Source organism: Saimiri boliviensis, chromosome 2 (assembly GCF_048565385.1).
Source record: "Saimiri boliviensis isolate mSaiBol1 chromosome 2, mSaiBol1.pri, whole genome shotgun sequence".
Taxonomy (NCBI): domain Eukaryota; kingdom Metazoa; phylum Chordata; class Mammalia; order Primates; family Cebidae; genus Saimiri; species Saimiri boliviensis.
This window is the reverse complement of record NC_133450.1, coordinates 13,820,230-13,839,132: the sequence shown is the minus strand read 5'-3', so window position 1 is coordinate 13,839,132 and position 18,903 is coordinate 13,820,230. Positions and strand designations below refer to the sequence as shown.

Genomic DNA, 18,903 nt, shown 5'->3' with positions numbered 1-18,903 from the left:
GGGGCGGGGCCACGTCTCGAGGAAGGGGCGGGGCTGCGTGGCTCCGGCGGTTGCCACGGCGACGGGCGCGGGGGTAGCCTCCCTTAGAGCTTCGGCGGGGCTGGCGTGTGCCAAGAGCTGAGTTCTCTCTGGGCCAGCCATAGTTCTCCTGTCTGACGTGAGTACCCAGGAGGAGGGGGTGCCTGGCCTCTTGGGACCTGCTTTTGCTTTCAGTTCGCGTTCTTTCGGTCGTGTACAGCTTGGAGGGACACTTGCGTTCCACGCTTTGGTGAACAGGGTTTGTATACTCTTAGGAACATTGTTTTCCTTTAGCACAACCGTAGGCGCTCTCCGTAGTCCTCGACACAAAGCTCCCACTTCCCTTTTCAGACTTGGGCTGGCGTTCTGGGGCCTTCTGGGAACACACGCAGACCCAGCTTCCCGTTCCTTCATCACTTTCCCCTTAAAATCAGAATACTGTATTAATACATGTATAGTCATTGTTCTTAAGGTGTTGCAGACGTCACTCCTTTTTAAAATAATTTCATTAAAAAGTAATTTATTATAAAATAAAATAAATTGTATTTATTTCAAAAAATCATCAAATATTCACAAATTCTTCCAAATACATTTTTTTTGTAAAATATTTCTAGGTTTGCACTGAAATAATGTATGATAAGGTGAATAACATGTAAATCTCCTTGTTTGAAATTTTTTTAGGGATCCTGGAACAAAGCCCTGTTGTAAGTGCCTTTCTGTTTTAGGGAAAGCTTGTACCCTGTTTTAGGGCCTGTATACTTTGCTCTTACCTAGACAACTGTTTATGGCATTATGTTCGGGGCAAATTCCAATTCACTTGCATCCTACTTAGTTATAACTTATGTCTTCTGGCTCAGGACCCTTGAGTTCCACTTGAGAACTTGGACAAATCCCAAAAGCATTTCCCAAGAGCACCGTGACAGACTAAATCACCTCTTTCGGAGTTGCAAATAAGTCGCAGGAAGTCATCTTTTATTGTAAGCACCACATAATATAGAACATGTTTCCATGGACTATTTTAACTTGGAAGCCTTTGCTCCAATATTTGGAGTCATTTAATGGGTGAAATAATTTGCAAACTGCTGATTGTCTGTAAAACTAGTTATGGATACTCATTACATTAGTTGTCTGTTTTTCCAGGTGGTATCAAAGCTTCAGTCTAGAGCAAAGGGAATAGAGTGATTCAACTGGCACCTTAGCACATGATGTACCCCATAAATAATAGGTACTAAATGTGTATTGATTGTAATCCCAGCAGTTTGGGAGGTCAAGGTGGATGGATTGCTTGAGCCTAGGAGTTTGAGGCCAGCCTGGATAACATGGAAGACCCTGTCTCTGCAAAAAAAAAAAAAACCCAAATTAGCTGGGCGTGGTGGCTCATGCTGTTAGTCTCAGCTACTGGGGAGGCTGAGGTGGGAGAATCTGTTAAGCCCAGGAGGTCAAAGCCACTGCACCACATCCTGGGTGACAAGGTGAGATATCATCTCCGCTCCCCCCTCCAAAGCATATTGAATGAATTAATGAGTGGGATAAATAAATCTATCCACATTTCCACATTTCTTTCTTTTTTTTTTTTTTTTTTGAGACGGAGTTTCGCTCTTGTTTCCCAGGCTGGAGTGCAATGGCGCGATCTCTGCTCACCGCAACCTCCGCCTCCTGGGTTCAGGCAGTTCTCCTGCCTCAGCCTCCTGAGTAGCTGGGATTACAGGCACGTGCCACCACGCCCAGCTAATTTTTTGTATTTTTAGTAGAGACGGGGTTTCACCATGTTGACCAGGATAGTCTCGATCTCTCGACCTCATGATCCACCCGCCTCGGCCTCCCAAAGTGCTGGGATTACAGGCTTGAGCCGCCGCGCCCGGCTACATATCAATTTTTATTACCATGTAGACCAATTCAAAAATAATAAATGTTTTCATTGTTTCCCTTAGAAAAGGAAACCATGGTCATGTCTGTGTCCTCAGTTGTTCCATAACACATGGCAAGCACACTGTCCATTTCCTAATCCAACAAAGAACATTTAATTCTGTGAATTCCAGCTGAACTGTAATGCACACATGGAGGCAGCAAATTTTTGACCCAGGCAGGTCCCAGTGCAGGCTGGCCTTGTGGACATGGCTGTAAGGATTTGCAGCTGTTGTGACTGGGGTCGGCCAGATGGTTCCCACAGCACCAGCTTATCTGTAAGAATCTCACTGAAAAACTGGAATGTTCACAAAATATGCTGTGAACACCGAGCAAAGTAAAGTGATGGCCAGCTGGCTCTCAGAATTACCCAAACCCAAGCTCTATCCCTCTTAATTTATCTTTTGACAGGATGATATTTGTTTGAAAACACGCAAGATAATCCCATATATATCTCTATGCATACGTATACATAAGTGAATGCACTTTTTCTTTTTTTGAGACGGAGTTTCGCTCTTGTTACCCAGGCTGGAGTGCAATAGCGCGATCTCGGCTCACTGCAACCTCTGCCTCCTGGGTTCAGGCAGTTCTCCTGCCTCAGCCTCCCTAGTAGCTGGGATTACAGGCACGCGCCACCATGCCCAGCTAATTTTTTGTATTTTTAGTAGAGACGGAGTTTCAGCATGTTGACCAGGATGGTCTCGATCTCTTGACCTCGTGATCCACCCGCCTCGGCCTCCCAAAGTGCTGGGATTACAGGCTTGAGCCACCGTGCCCGGCCTGTGAATGCACTTTTTTAAATGTTGGGAGAGATATGTACCAAGCAGCAGAGTGATTACCTCCAAGGAGGACCTGGGGATGTGGGGGTGGAGGGAGTGGTGAAGAACTTTGACTTTGGATTTAATAGTTGAGTTTATATTAAAATGTATTCATATATTATCTGTGTGATCAAAATAATTAAAACCAGCCAGGCACCATGGCTCATGCCTGTAATCACAGCACTGAGGGAGGCCTAGGCAGATAGATCACCTGAGGTCAGGAGTTTGAGACCACCCTGGCCAACATGGTGAAATCTCCATTTCTACTAAAAATACCAGAATTAGCCGGGTGTGGTGGCGCACACCTGTAATCCCAGGCACTCTGAAAGCTGAGGCAGGAGAATTGCTTCAACATGTCGGGGAGTCTGTGATTGCAGTGAGCTGAGATTACGCCAGTGTAGTCCAGGCTGGGTGACAGAGCAAGACCCTGTCTAAAAAAAAAAAAATTAACAATAATTAAAAGCAACTGTATTTGTGTAATTTCTCTGCTATAAATCCTTAAATAGCTCCCCATTGCCTTTAAGCTGAAGTTCAAGGTATGCAGAGTAGAGGAGGTCTGGCTCTTGACTCAGCTCTCTGTGGGGCCAACATGCTCTAGTCATAGCAACTGCTTGAAGGGCCCCAAACATCTCATGATGTCTCAGGAGGCCTCTAGGCTTTTGTATATGCTCTTCCTTCCACTTAGAATGCCTCTCTCCACTGCACCCATTAGAGTGAAAACACTTATTTTACCCCCAGGAACCAGGGATGTGTAAAAAAGTGAAAGGGAAACAAAGCATTTGGTTTTTCAGACTAGTACTAATTCTTGGAATACCATCCCTTTAAAGCTTTACAGGGTATAATCGACTGCAGTGTTATATACCAAATTATGCTGAGACCAAAGATTGAAAATGAATGCTGTTTCCTCATTGCCAGACCAAGTCTATGTAAAATGTATACTGCATTGGATTGTAGGAATCAGACACGAAGTGGGTATTCAGGAACTGGCTCAGAAAGATGCTGATGTGGCTATTTTAGAGGTTACTACCTAAAGGCATTCTCAAACAGAAGTTATATATAGTTATTTGTAATTAATAATGTATTATTTGTCATCTGGGAGTTCAGAAACCTGAGTTTTACCTTGGGCAAAACATTTCCTCTGTTAGATCTGGTTTCCTTCTCTGTAAAATGAGGCCAAGTTTAAACTAAATTATCTCTTAAGTTCTTTCCAATTCTAAGATTTTAGATTTTATAAATTATAAATTTATAAGAGACATAAAGAATCTTGCCGGGCATGGTGGTGGAGCGTGCCTGTAGTCCCAGCTACTTGGAAGGCTGAGGTGGGAGAATTGCTTGAGCCCAGGAGTTCTAGGCTGTAGTGCGCTATGCTGATTGGGTGTCTGTACTAAGTTTGACATCAATGTGATGACCTCCCAGGAGTGGGGGACCACAAGGTTGCCTAAGGAGGGGTGAACCAGTCCAGGTTGGAAACAGAGCAGGTCAAAACTCCGGTGCTGATCGATAGTGGGATTGCGCCTGTGAATAGCCACTGCACTCCAGTTTGGGCAACATAGTGAGCCTCCTCTTTAAAAAAAAAAAAAAAGAAAGAATCTTTACAGCAGCCTCAAAGCTGCCATTCTCTGAGGATATTCCTCCTACTTCTTGCCTCCAATCAAACTTAAAAAAAAAAAAAAAGGCCGGGCGCGGTGGTTCAAGCCTGTAATCCCAGCACTTTGGGAGGCCGAGGCGGGTGGCTCACAAGGTCAAGAGATCGAGACCATCCTGGTCAACATGGTGAAACCCCGTCTCTACTAAAAATACAAAAAATTAGCTGGGCATGGTGGCACATGCCTGTAATCCAAGCTACTCAGGAGGCTGAGGCAGGAGAATTGCCTGAACCCAGGAGGCGGAGATTGCGGGGAGCCGAGATCACGCCATTGCACTCCAGCCTGGGTAACAAGAGCGAAAACTCCGTCTCAAAAAAAAAAAAAGCCCGCACACAAAAATGCCTATTTAATGGAAACAGTATTTTAATCTCTCAGAAAAGTTAGTTTGTCCATTAACTTTTTAGAAAAAAAGTTTCTAAGCAAAGATACCTAATCTTTCCTATCATTTGCCAGCCTAGCATCTCAATGTTTCAACAATGTAAACAATGTAAATAATGTAAATAACAATGAATAATGAAAAAAAATAATTACTTTCTGGAAGAAGATCAGCAATAAAAGATCAGAAGATCAGCAAGAGCTGTACTCTTCTTTACTACAAAAGATAGCTTCTGTCTGTAGTGTCGTAGAAAACTTTACGAGTTTTAGAGTTAAAAAAGACAGTGATTAGCTGGGCACGATGGTGCATGCTTATAGTCCCAGCCATTTGGGAGATTGAGGCAGGATGATTGCTTGAGCCTAGGGATTTGAGGCTATGTGCATGGTCGTGCCTGTGAATATCCACTACACTTCAGCCTGGGCAACGTACTGAGATCCTGTTTCTAAAAAAAAGAATAGAATGATTAAACAGTAACTAAAATAAAATATTTTCTAGCATATTACCTGCATATAATGGCATTCAGTTGACATGTGTTTCCATTTCTTTGTTTCCAAGTACAAAGCCAAACACATGAAATTCCCTAATCGAGGATAAAAATATTTGCAAATAGAGGCATGGTAGTAGATTGCTTAGGCACACAGATTGGAATCAGGTTACCAGGGCATACATTCCGGCTCCACCACAGACTAGCTATTTAAAATTCTGGAAAAATGAGCATGAATAACAATACTTGCTTCAACGGGTTATTGTAAAGATAAAATGAGACAGTTCAAGTCAAGTCCTTACACACATGGCTAGCTCTCAAAAAATGTTAGCTAATAATAATGATACTGAGAAATTACCATGTTTCACACACTGTGCTAGATACATTATTTCTTTGTTTTGTTTTGTTTTGAGATGGAGTCTCACTCTGTCATCCAGGTTGGAGTGCAGTGGCTTGATTTCGGCTCATTGCAACCTCTGCCTCCCGGCTTCAAGTGATTCTCCTGCCTCAGCCTCCCGCTGGGATTATGGTGGTGCACCACCATATCCAGCTAATTTTTATATTTTTGGTAGAGACATGGTTTCGCCATGTTGGCCAGGCTAGTCTTGAACTCCTGATCTCAAGTGATCCACCCACCTAGACCTCCCAAAGTGCTGGGATTACAGGCATGAGCCACCACAACTGTGCCAGTATATTATTTCTTTTTTTTTAAATTGCATTTTAGGTTTTGGGGTACATGTGAAGAACATGTAAGATTGTTGCATAGGTACACACATGGCAGTGTGGTTTGCTGCCTTCCTCCCCATCACCTATATCTGGCATTTCTCCCCATGTTATACCTCCCTATTTAGCTCTTTCAATTTTGACGATAGGGTGTCGATTTTAAATCTTTTATTGCTTCTCATATGGGCACTTATTGCTATGTATTTTCCTCTAGAGACTGCTTTAAATGTGTCCCAGAGATTCTGGTGTGTTGTGTCTTTGCTCTCATTGGTTTTGAAGAACATCTTTATTTCTGCATTCATTTCATTGTTTATCCAGTCAACATTCAAGAGCCAGTTGTTCAGTTTTCATGAAGCTGTGGGATTCTCAGTTAGTTTCTGAATTCTGAGTTCTAACGTTATTGCACTGTGGTCTGAGAAACTTTGTTAAGATTTCCATTCTTTTGCATTTGCTGAGGAGTGATTTACTTCCAATTATGTGGTCAGTTTTAGAGTAGGTATGATGCGGTGTCGAGAAGAATGTATATTCTGTTGATCTGTGGTGGAGAGTTTTGTAAATGTCTATTAGGTTTGCTTGATCCAGGTCTGAGTTCAAGTCCTGGATATCCTTGTTAATTTTCTGTCTCGTTGATCTGTCTAATATTGACAGTGGAGTGTTAAAGTCTCCCACTATTATTGTGTGGGAGTCTAAGTCTCTTTGTAAGTCATTAACAACTTGCCTTATTTATCTGGGTGCTCCTGTATTGGGTGCATATATATTTAGGATTGTTAGCTCTTCTTTTTGCATTGATCCTTTTACCATTATGTAATGTCCTTCTTTGTCTCTTTTGATATTTGTTGGTTTAAAGTCTATTTTATTAGAGACTAGGATTGCAACTCCTGCTTTTTTTTTGCTCTCCATTTGCTTGGTAAATTTTCCTACCCCTTTATTTTGAACCTTTGTGTATCCTTGCATGTGAGATAAGTTTCCTGGATACAGCACACTGATGGGTTTTGGCTTTTTATCCAATTTGCCAGTCTGTGTCTTTTGATTGGGGTGTTTAGCCCATTTACTTTTAGGGTTAATATTGTTATGTGTGAATTTGATCCTGCCATTTTGATGCTATCTGGCTGTTTTGCCCATTAGGTGATGCAGTTTCTTCATTGTGTGGATGCTTTTTACCATTTGCTGTGTTTCTGGAGTGGCTGGTGCTAGTTGTTCCTTTCTATGTTTAGTGCTTCTTTCAGGAGCTCTTGTAAAGCAGGCCTGGTGGTGATGAAATCTCTGATTAATTGCTTGTTGGTAAAGGATTTTATTTCTCCTTCGCTTATGAAGCTTAGTTTGGCTGGATATGAAATTCTGGTTTGAATGTTCTTTTCTTTGAGGATGTTGAATATTGGTCCCCACTCTCTTCTGGCTTGTAGGGCTTTGGCTGAGAGATCCGCTTTGAGTCTGATGGGTTACCCTTTGTGGGTAACCCGACCTTTCTCTCTGGCTGCTCTTAACATTTTCTCCTTCATTTCAACCCTGGTGAATCTGACGATTATGTGCCTTGGGGTTGCTCTTCTTGAGGAATATTTTTGTGGTGTTCTCTGTATTTCCTGGACTTGAATATTGGCCTGCGTTGCTAGGTTGGGGACATTTTCCTGGTTATTATCCTGAAGAGTATTTTCCAGCTTGGATTCATTCTCTCCATCACATTCAGGTACACCTATCAAACGTAGATTAGGTCTTTTCACATAGTCCCATATTTCTTGGAGACTTTGTTCATTTCTTTTTACCCTTTTTTCTCTAATCTTGCCTTCTTGTTTTATTTCATTGAGTTGATCTTTGACCTCTGATATCCTTTCTTCTGCTTGGTCAATTCTGCTGTTGAAACTTCTGCATGCTTTGCGAAGTTCTTGTGTTGTGTTTTTCAGCTCCATAAATTCACTTATATTCCTCTCTAAGCTGTTTATTCTCATTAGCTTTTCATCAAACCTTTTTTCAAAGTTCTTAGTTTCTTTGCATTGGGTTAGAACATGTTCTTTTAGCTCAGATAAGTTTCTTATTACTCACCTTCTGAAGCCTGTTTCTGTCAATTCATCAGACTCATTCTCCATCCAGCTTTGTTCTGTTGCTGTTCAGGAGTTGTGATCCCTTTGAGGAGGAGAGGCATTCTGGTTTTGGGTGTTTTCATCCTTTTTGCACTGGTTTCTTCCCATCTTTGTAGATTTATCTACCTGTGGTCTTTGTAGTTGTTGACTTTCAGATGGGGTCTCTGAGTGTACATCCAGTTTGTTGATGATGAAGTTATTTCTTTCTGTTTCTTAGTTTTCCTTCTAACGGTCAGGCCCCTATGCTGTAGGATTGCTGAGGTCCACTCCAGGCCCTCCTTGCCTGGGGATCAGCTGCAGCAGTTTCAGAACAGTAAGGATTGCTGCCGGTTTCTTCTGCTATCTTTGTCCCAGAAGGATATCTGTCAGATGTCAGTCTGAGCTCTCCTTTATGAGGTGGCTCTTTGGATATACAGGGGTCAGGGAGCTGCTTGAGGAGACAGTCTGTCCTTTATAGGCGCTCAAGTGCTGAACTGTGAGCTTCATTGTTCCATTCAGAGCTGCTCAGCAGGTACCTTTAAGTCTGCTGCAGCAGAACTCATAAATACTTTTTTTTTTCCCCAAGGTACTCTGTCCCTGGGAATTAGGGCTTTATTTATAAGTTTCTGTCATGCTGCTGCCTTTTTTGAGGGCTGCCCTGCCCAGTGAGGAGGCAGCCTAGTCACAGACTGCCTGCAGAGGCATTGCTGAACTGCTGTGGGCTCTGCCCAGGTGCCGTGTGAACTTCCCTGCAGTTCTGTTTATAGGGGTATAGTTAGAACTATCTTGGCAATGGCAGCCCACCTCTGTAATGGCGGACTCTGTAATAGTGGACTGCCTTGGGAATGGCAGGCTGCCTCGGTAGTGGTGGACTGCCTCAGTAATGGTGGACGCCCCTCCCCCATGGAGCTAGACCGTCCCTGGTTCAACTTTGCTTGCTGTAAAACCCTCAATCCAGAGCGTTTCAGATTGCTGTTTTTTGTGGGGGTGGGACTGGCTGAGCCTGATCACCTGGCTCCCTGCCTCAGACCTGTTTTTTTTTTTTTTTTTTTCAGTTGAATGGGCAACTCTGTCTCCCTGGCGTTCCAGTTGCTTGTTGAAAAAGTGCCTGGATCTGTGTGATTTCCTGAACGGTGACTGCCTGTGCTGGCTGAAGCAGCATCTCTGGAGATTCATGGCACTTTTTTTTTTTTTTTTTGAGACGGAGTTTCACTCTTGTTACCCAGGCTGAAGTGCAGTGGCGCGACCTCGGCTCACTGCAACCTCCGCCTCCTGGGTTCAAGCAATTCTCCTGCCTCAGCCTCCTGAGTAGCTGGGATTACAGGCACATGCCACCATGCCCAGCTAATTTTTTGTATTTTTAGTAGAGATGGGGTTTCACCATGTTCACCAGGATGGTCTCGATCTCTTGACCTCGTGATCCACCTGCCTCGGCTTCCCAAAGTGCTGGGATTACAGGCTTGAGCCACCGCGCCCGGCTTATGGCACTTTTTTACCCGGGAATCTCCCAGCCTGGCTCCCTATTTCAGTCCCCTTTTATCAGTTTAATGGGCGACTCTGTCTCCCTGATGTTCTAGTCACCTGTTGAAAAGGCACCGGGATTTGTGTGATTTCCTGTGTGGCGACCCACTTTGCCAGCTGAAACAGCTGAGCAGAGATTCCTGGCGCTTTTTTGCCTGGGAATCTTCTGGCCTGGCTCCATGTTTCAGTCCCCTTTTTGTCAGTTGAATGGGCGACTCTGTCTCCCAGGAGCGCCAATTGTCAGCTAAGACAGTGCCTGGATCTGTGCATTTTGTGTGGAGACCCGCTGTGGCAGCCAAAACAGCAGTGCTAGCAACCCGTGGGCTCCTTTGCCTGGGAATCTCCTGGTCTGCAGGCAGTAAAAATCTGTCTGAAGATGCGGCGTCCACTCACCCTCCACGCTTTAACTGGGAGCTGCAATCCTCAGCTGCTCCTAATTGGCCATCTTGGATAGATGTCTACATACACATTCTGTATGTATAGTAGTATTGTCAATATATTACTAATATCACAGTGGGTGTACACAGTGGGTGTACACAATTTGTAGTGATATATTGAAGATATTATCAAACATCACTGTGTGTACACTCTGCAACATTATGTATAAAATCCTTGATATATTACTGCTAATATCACAGTGGGTGTACATCCTTTGATATTATGCATAATATCTTCTAATATTGCAGTGGGTGTACACCTTGTGATATGCTTAATATCTTCAATATATTACTGGTATTATCCCTGTTTGTGTACATCCTGTGATACTATGTTTAATATCTTTGATATATTACTGCTACTATCACTGTGTGTGTACACCATGTGATAGTATGCATAATAACTTTGATATATTACTGCTAATTCATAGTGGGTATAAAACCTGTGTGTACACTCTTTGGCATTATTAATAATGGCCCCAGTATTACTACTAATATCACAGTGGGTGTATACCCTATGGAAGTGTGTTAACACTAGATATAAATATTATCAATATTTTATTAACATTATAGCATTTTAACACCAGCTATCATAAACATCAGTTATTTTATTACTATCATAGTTTTTTAACACTGTTTACACTTGATTTTATAAATATATATATTTTATTAGTATAGTGTTAATAGATATTATGAATATATCTATTTTGTTTATATCATAGCATGTTAATGGTGTGTTAACACTTGTTACTATAAATATTATAAATATTTCATTAATATAGTGTGTAAACACTAGACATTTTTAATATAGATATAAATATCAAACTGTGTTGACACCATGTATGTACACAAATTATTATAAATATCATGGATGTTTCATTATCATAGTGTGCTAACGCTGAGTGTTAACATTAAATTTTATGAATATAATGGACATACTATTAATATCAAGAGTTTGTTAACACTAGCTATTATAAATATCATTGATATTTTATTAATATATGTTAACTCTATCATAAATATTTTATGAATGTCCTAGTGTATTAGATTTCATAGATATTATAGATATTTTATTAATATCAGTGTATGAATGCTAGATATTATAAATGTCAGAGATATTTTAGTACTTTAATAGTGTGTTAACACTGTGTTAACAATAGATGTTAGAAATATTGTCAATAGATTTTTAATATCATAGTCTGTTATCACTAAATATTATAGATATATAGCCGGGCACGGTGGCTCAAGCCTGTAATCCCAGCACTTTGGGAGGCCGAGGCGGGTGGATCACGAGGTCGAGAGATCAAGACCATCTTGGTCAACATGGTGAAACCCCGTCTCTACTAAAAATACAAAAAATTAGCTGGGCATGTGGCGCGTGCCTGTAATCCCAGCTACTCAGGAGGCTGAGGCAGGAGAATTGCCTGAACCCAGGAGGCGGAGGTTGCGGTGAGCCGAGGTCGCGCCATTGCACTCCAGCCTGGGTAACAAGAGCGAAACGCCGTCTCATTAAAAAAAAAAAAAAAAAAAAAAAAAAAAACCAAATAGATATATATTTTAATATAGTGTGTTAACACTAGATATGAATATCATAGATATTAACATCATGTGTTAACACTAGATATTATAAATATCAGATATTAATATCAGAGTGTATTAACACTAGATTTTATAAATATTGGAGATATTTTATTAATATAGTGTGTTAACTGTGTGTTCTAACACTAGATATTCTAATTTTCATTGATATTTTATGAATGTCATAGTGTGTTAACATGTGTTGACACTAGACATTATAATTATCAAGAATATTTTTTTAATATCATAGGGTGTTAACACTAGATATTAGAAATATCACATTTTATTAATATCTGTTTTAACACTAGATATTATAAATATGGATATTGTGTTAATATTCTAGTGTTAACACAGTGTTGTAAACATTATGGATATTGTATTAATATTATAGTGTGTTAATATTTGATATAAATGATATATTTTTCATATAGTTTTAAAAACACTTATAAATATTAATAAATTATCAATATCATAGTGTGTTAACACTGTTGAATTAGATATAAATATGAACATTTTATTAATATGGTATGTTAACACTGAATATTATGAATGTTTTATAATATAGTGTGTTAACACTATATATTATAAATATGGGTATTTTATTAGTATCTTAATGTGTTAACTCTAGATATTATAAATGTAGATATTTTATTAATATCATAGTGTTTTAATACCGTGTGTTAACCCTGGATACTATACATATCATGGGTATATTATTAACATAGTGTGTTAACACTGGTTATTATAAATGTCATGAACATTTCATTAATATTAACGCTGGGTATTAGCACTAGATATTATAAATGTGTATATTTTATTAATATAGTATGTTCATGCTGTGTTAACACTACATATTATAAATATCAAAAATATTTTGTTAATGTCAGCGTGTTACCACTGGATATAAATATCTAGATATTTTATTAATATCATAATGTGTTAATACTAGATGTTATAAATATCATCTCTTTTTAATATTATAGTGTGTTACCACTAGATATTATAAACATCACAGATATTTTATTAATAACTGTTTAACACTTTGTGGTAATACTAGATAGTATAACTATCATGGACATTTCATTAATATTAAACTGCAATAACACTGTGTTAACATTAGGTATTATGAATATCATGGATATTTTATTAATATCAGTGTTTAACATGATATAAATATCATTGATGTTTTATTAATGTCATAGTGTGTTAACACTAGATATTTTGAATATCATAGATATTAATATGTTAACACTAGATTTCACAAATATTGTAGATATTTTGTTAATATCATATGTATTAACACTAGATACTATCAATATCATATATATTATTCGTATATAGTGGGTTAACACTGTTTTAACTCTAGAGATTATAAATAACATAAATTTTTTTTTTTTTTTTTTTTTTGGAGATGGAGTTTCACTCTTGTTACCCAGGCTGGAGTGCAATGGCGCGATCTCGGCTCACTGCAACCTCCGCCTCCCGGGTTCAGGCAATTCTCCTGCCTCAGCCTCCTGAGTAGCTGGGATTACAGGCATGCGCCACCATGCCCAGCTAATTTTTTGTATTTTTAGTAGAGACGGGGTTTCACCATGTTGACCAGGATGGTCTCGATCTCTTGACCTCGTGATCCACCTGCCTCGGCCTCTCAAAGTGCTGGGATTACAGGCTTGAGCCACCGCGCCCGGCTAAATATTTTATTGATATCATAGTGTGTTAACACCAGATACTTTAAATATCATGGATATTTTATTAATATCATAGTGTGTTAACACTAGATATTATAAATATGGACATTTCATTAATATAGTGTTTAACACTAGAGAATGTAATAATCATGTATATTTTAATGTCATAGCACATTATCACTAGGTGTTTTAAGTATCGTATTTTATTAATATCTTAGTGTGTTAACACTAGATTTTTAAATACTATGGATATTTCATTAATATCATAGTGTGTTAACACTAGATATTATAAATATCTTGGATCCTTTTTAATATCATAGTGTGCTAACCAACCTGGGCAACAAAGCAAGACCTCTTCTCTACAAAAATATTTTTCAAAATTTAATAAAATAAAATAAATGTAGCTAGGCATGGTGATGTGTACTTGTAGTCTCAGCTACACAGGAGGTTGAGGTGGGCAGATCTCTTGAGGTCAGGAGTTTGAGGACAGCTTGGGCAACATAGCAAGACTCCTCACTCTACAAAAAAATTTTTAAAAATAGCCAAGTATGGTGGCACTCAACTGTAGTACCAGCACTGGGGAGCTGAGGCAGGAAGATGGCATGAGCCCAGGAGGTTGAGGCTGCAGTGAGCTTATTATAAGTGCACAATTGTACTCCAGCCTGGGTGATGGAGCAGGCCCTTGTCTTACAATACAAATAGAAATACAAATAAAATAGGCCGGGCGCGGTGGCTCAAGCTTGTAATCCCAGCACTTTGGGAGGCTGAGGCGGGTGGATCACGAGGTCGAGAGATCGAGACCATCCTGGTCAACATGGTGAAACCCCGTCTCTACTAAAAATACAAAAAATTAGCTGGGCATGGTGGCACGTGCCTGTAATCCCAGCTACTCAGGAGGCTGAGGCAGGAGAATTGCCTGAACCCAGGAGGCAGAGGTTGTGGTGAGCCGAGATCGCGCCATTGCACTCCGGCCTGGGGTAACAAGAACGAAACTCCGTCTCAAAAAAAAAAAAAAAAAAAAGAAATACAAATAAAATAATGAAATCTCAAGTCAGAGCCTTATGGCTCAGCAGCCCTTGCAACTCTGGAGCCTTCTCCTGGGGTTTTTATCACTGGAAATGAGGAGACCCCTGCCCAGTGTTGTTGCCTGACTAATCAGAGTTTTAAAAAAATACATATGGTGGCTTATGCCTGCAATCGCAACACTTCGGGAGAATGAGGCAGGTGGATTACCTGAGGTCCGGAGTTTGAGACCAGCTTTGCCAACATGGCAAAACATCATCTTTATTAAAAAAATACAAAAATTAGCCAGATATGGTGGTGGGTTCCTGTAATCCAAGCTACTTCAGAGGCTGAGGCAGGAGAATCATTTAAACCCGGGGGACAGAGGTTGCAGTGAGCTGAGCTTGCACTGCTTCACTCCAGCCCCAGTGAAAGAATGAAACTCTGTCTTAAAAAAAAAAAAAGGTATTATATCAACATGTTATGGTTTTATTATTATTATTTAAGATGGAGTTTCAGGGCCGGGCGTGGTGGCTCAAGCCTGTAATCCCAGTACTTTGGGAGGCCGAGGAGGGTGGATCACGAGGTCAAGAGATCGAGACTATCCTGGTCAACATGGTGAAACCCCGTCTCTACTAAAAATACAAAAAAATTAGCTGGGCATGGTGGCGTGTGCCTGTAATCCCAGCTACCCAGGAGGCTGAGGCAGGAGAATTGCCTAAACCCAGGAGGCGGAGGTTGTGGTGAGCCGAGATCGCGCCATTGCACTCCAGCCTGGGTAACAAGAGCGAAACTCCGTCTCAAAAAAAAAAAAAAAGATGGAGTTTCACTCTTGTTATCCAGGCTGGAGTGCAATGGCATGATCTCGGCTCACTGCAACCTCCACCTCCCGAGTTTAAGCAATTCTCCTGCCTCAGCCTCCTGAGTAGCTGGGATTACAGGTGCCTTCCACCACACCTGTCTAATTTTGTATTTTTAGTAGAGACAGGGTTTCACCATGTTGGAGGGCTAGTCTCAAACTCCTGACCTCAGATGATCTGCCCACCTCGGCTTCCCAAAGTGCTGGGATTATAGGCACAAGCTACTATGCCCAACCAATTTGATTATTAATATGTAATGAATAAATATTTTAAAATTTTTGTTTTGTATTATATCAACATGTAATGGTTTTATTATTAATATGTAATGAATAAAAATATTTTAAAAATTTTGTCTCTTTTTAAAATTTTATTTATATAAATAAAAAGTCTTAGAAATCTTTTTTTTGGGTAGGGGCATACTCAGATATTTTTATTTGACTGGAGTTGCAAAAAAGAGTAAAAAGAAGTGGTTCTGATTTATAAGAGTGACTAAAATTATTCAATAAGAGAATTTTTAACACAGAAGTATTCTCTAACTCTGAAAAAAGAGGATAGCATAAGATCCACAATACCACTGTAGATATGATACTTTTCTGGATGATAAATTACAAAATTAAGTGCAACAACATGAACATGTCTATTTTGTTTTCTTGAGACTGAGTCTCATTCTGTTGCCCAGGCTGGAGTGCAGTGGCATAATCTTGGTTCACTGTAACCTCCATCTCCCAGGTTCAAGCAATTCTTCTGCCACACCCTCCTGAGTAGCTTGGACTACAGGTGTAAGCCAGCATGCCTAGCTAATTTTTGTATTTTTAGTAGAGATGGGATCTCTCCATGTTGGCCAGGCAGGTCTTCAATCCTGATCTCAAGTGATCCACCCTCTTTGGCCTTCAAAAAGTGCTGAGATTTCAGGCATGAGCTACCTCACCCAGCCAGACATGTCTATTTTTGAGTGCTATATTTACATCATACAGAATAAGTTGTGTATGTTTCTTGGAACAGTCATGATGAGTTTAAAGGTAACTCTCACATCCTAATATGTGCAATAAACTAAAAATCTTGTGCAAATTTTGTTTCAGAAGATTTGGGATAAAGTCTGAGTTTCTGAATTTCTAGCAAGCTCCCCAATGTTTCTAGCCTAGTAAGAATATTTTGTCAAGTGTCCAGTAGGTGGCAGAATCTGCATTATTCCCAGTTTCTCTCATCATTTCTTGGCTTACAGGGGTTCCTGATTTTTTAGCCATAAATCTTCAAATACTTGCAGGACACAGGGCCACAGAGGCGTGGCCTCTAGGAGCAGAGAATGCAGAGTAGTGAAGAGAAGAACTGGAACTGGGCACTGAAAACCAATTTCAAAACGTCACAAAGTATGATCCTTCTTTTGGTTTGTTCGGCCATTTGGAAATGTCAAATTCATCCTTGGCTCATGGGAGGCAGAAGAGAGATCTTATATAAAGTTAAAAAAATGTAAAGGGATGCTAGACCCCAAAAGATTTAGAACTTCTAGTTTAGAAATATTCAGAGTAAGCCCATTCACTTGATCTATTTTCTTTCTTTCTTTTTTGTTTTAGGAGATGGGATCTCACTCTGTCACCTAGGCTGGAGTACAGTGATGCAATCACAGCTCACTTCAGGCTTGAACTCCTGAGCTAAGGATCCTCCTGCCTCAGCCTCCTGAGTAGCTGGGACTGTAGGTATACATGATGATACCTGGTTAATTTTAAAATTTTTTCATGGACATGTGGTCTCACTTTGTTGGTCAGGCTGGTGTCAAACTCCTGGCCTCAAGTGACCTTTCCACCCCTGCCTACCATCCTAGAGGTGTGATCCACTACAATGAGCACTTATTCAATTTTCTAAAAAAATAAAAATTTCCAAAGAAAGACTGGGGGATGATGGCAGGAAGATAAAAGTAAAAAAAAACGGAAGAATCAATTCTAATGATTTAATCCCACATATTCTTTTGACAGCAAGAAGAACTTTTAATAGACACGTTTTTTACAAACAAACACAAGGCAAATAATGTTGTAAAGGATCTTGAACACACACTATAATATTCCCACTTTTCTGACATCAGTTAGGGAGATTCTTCGTGGTTTACTTATAGCTATCAGTATTTTGATCCTCTGATCATTTTTATCAACTTCCTCATCTGTTAACTTCCCTCCAAGGTATGTCATAACGTGACATACTGCTGCTGCACAAACATGGCCAGGGTCATCTTATTATACACGTAGAATGCTTCCCTAATTTCTTTCTTTATGCTCTGTCTCTGTGTTTTGCATTTTTCTTACCTTTATCGTTAGAAACTCTAGAAAGTCAATTGTACTAATTTATCACCATTTGCTTCATTAATTTATATAGGGTCCAGTCCTACAGGGTTCTGTGAGCTACTCCTGGCTGGTGCAGAGATGAAAATTTGTAGAAATAAAAGACACAAGAAACAGATACAGAGAAAAAGAGAGTTTGGGCCCTGGGGTCCACTGCTACCCAAATTGAGGAGACGGGCTGTGGTCCCGAATGCCGGGATACTCTCACTTTTATTGAGTTGCAAATCTGGGGTCTGGGTAGGTAGGGTATGGTGGAGACTGGGGGCTGGGTAGGTAAGGTGTGGCAGTGATAGGGTCAAGTACATCATGTGTCATTCAGGTAGGGGCTCAGGAATTTCTGGCACCTGAATTGAGGTAAGGAGCATAATGCAGCAGCACTTTTTCCACACTTACCAAGAAAAAACTAAAACATTTAAAATTTATATTACTATTACTGATTATGTTTTATAAGACAAAAGGAACCAGGTGCAGAAGTAGAACATAAGAGTTGACATGGAATGTGACCACTGAAGCACAGCATCACATAGAGACAGTTAAGCCCCTGGATGTCTACAGGCCTACCTGACAGTCATCAGGCCTTACCACAAGAACTTCGAGAAATGGAGTTTTCTCCTAACTTCCCCAAGAAGGAGGTGTCTCGGCCATTTTGGACATCTCCTTCCCTAGCTGGCTAAACAGTGGGCGCTTTCACAGCGCTGGTGCTGCTACATAGCCAAGGCACCCCCCAGCAGCCCTTTTGCCAGCATGACAGAGGGCTTAGAGCATCTTGCATTAGTGTCATTTATTTCACAGTGTCACCCCAGGTTCACACTTCTGACCTGAGAGGCATTAGTAAAAGAATTAAGGCTGGGCGCAGTGGCTCACGCCTGTAATCCCAACACTTTGGGAGGCCGAGGCAGGTGGATCACAAGGTCAAGAGATCGAGACCATCCTAGTCAACATGGTGAAACCCCGTCTCTACTAAAAATACAAAAAATTAGCTGGGCATGGTGGCACGTGCCTGTAATCCCAGCTACTCAGGAGGCCGAGGCAGGAGAATTGCCTGAACCCAGGAGGCGGAGGTTGCAGTGAGCCGAGATCGCGCCATTGCACTCCAGCCTGGGTAACAAGAGTGAAACTCCGTCTCAAAAAAAAAAAAAAAAAAAAAAAAAAGAATTAAGATCACCTATGAATAACTAAGATCAGATATGAATAACTAATAACTACTACAGTTATATTTCTAATTACTTTCTTCATTATTTATATGGAAATAGGCTGAGGCCTTTTGCTCCTGCCTCAGTGCGTATGGGATCTCCCTACTACAAATTTATAGTTTGCTTATTGCATTTTCCCCAACAGACCTCATTAAAATTTCTAACCTTTTTTCTTTCTATCTTTTTTTTTTTTTTTTTCCTGAGGCAGGGTCTTGCTCTGTTGCCCAGGCTAGAGGGCAATGGTGCTATCACAGCTGACGGCAGCCATGATCT

The 18,903-nt window shown here is 40.4% G+C and overlaps 1 long non-coding RNA gene across 1 annotated transcript; it reads left to right on the top strand.

Moving 5' to 3' along the window:
- The first annotated feature begins 62 nt into the window (after positions 1–62).
- LOC141583480 (uncharacterized) lies at positions 63–18,619 on the top strand. The gene is made up of 2 exons (XR_012516108.1): positions 63–157; positions 16,679–18,619. It is a non-coding gene; the product is annotated as an uncharacterized LOC141583480 (long non-coding RNA).
- Positions 18,620–18,903: the final 284 nt, after the last annotated feature.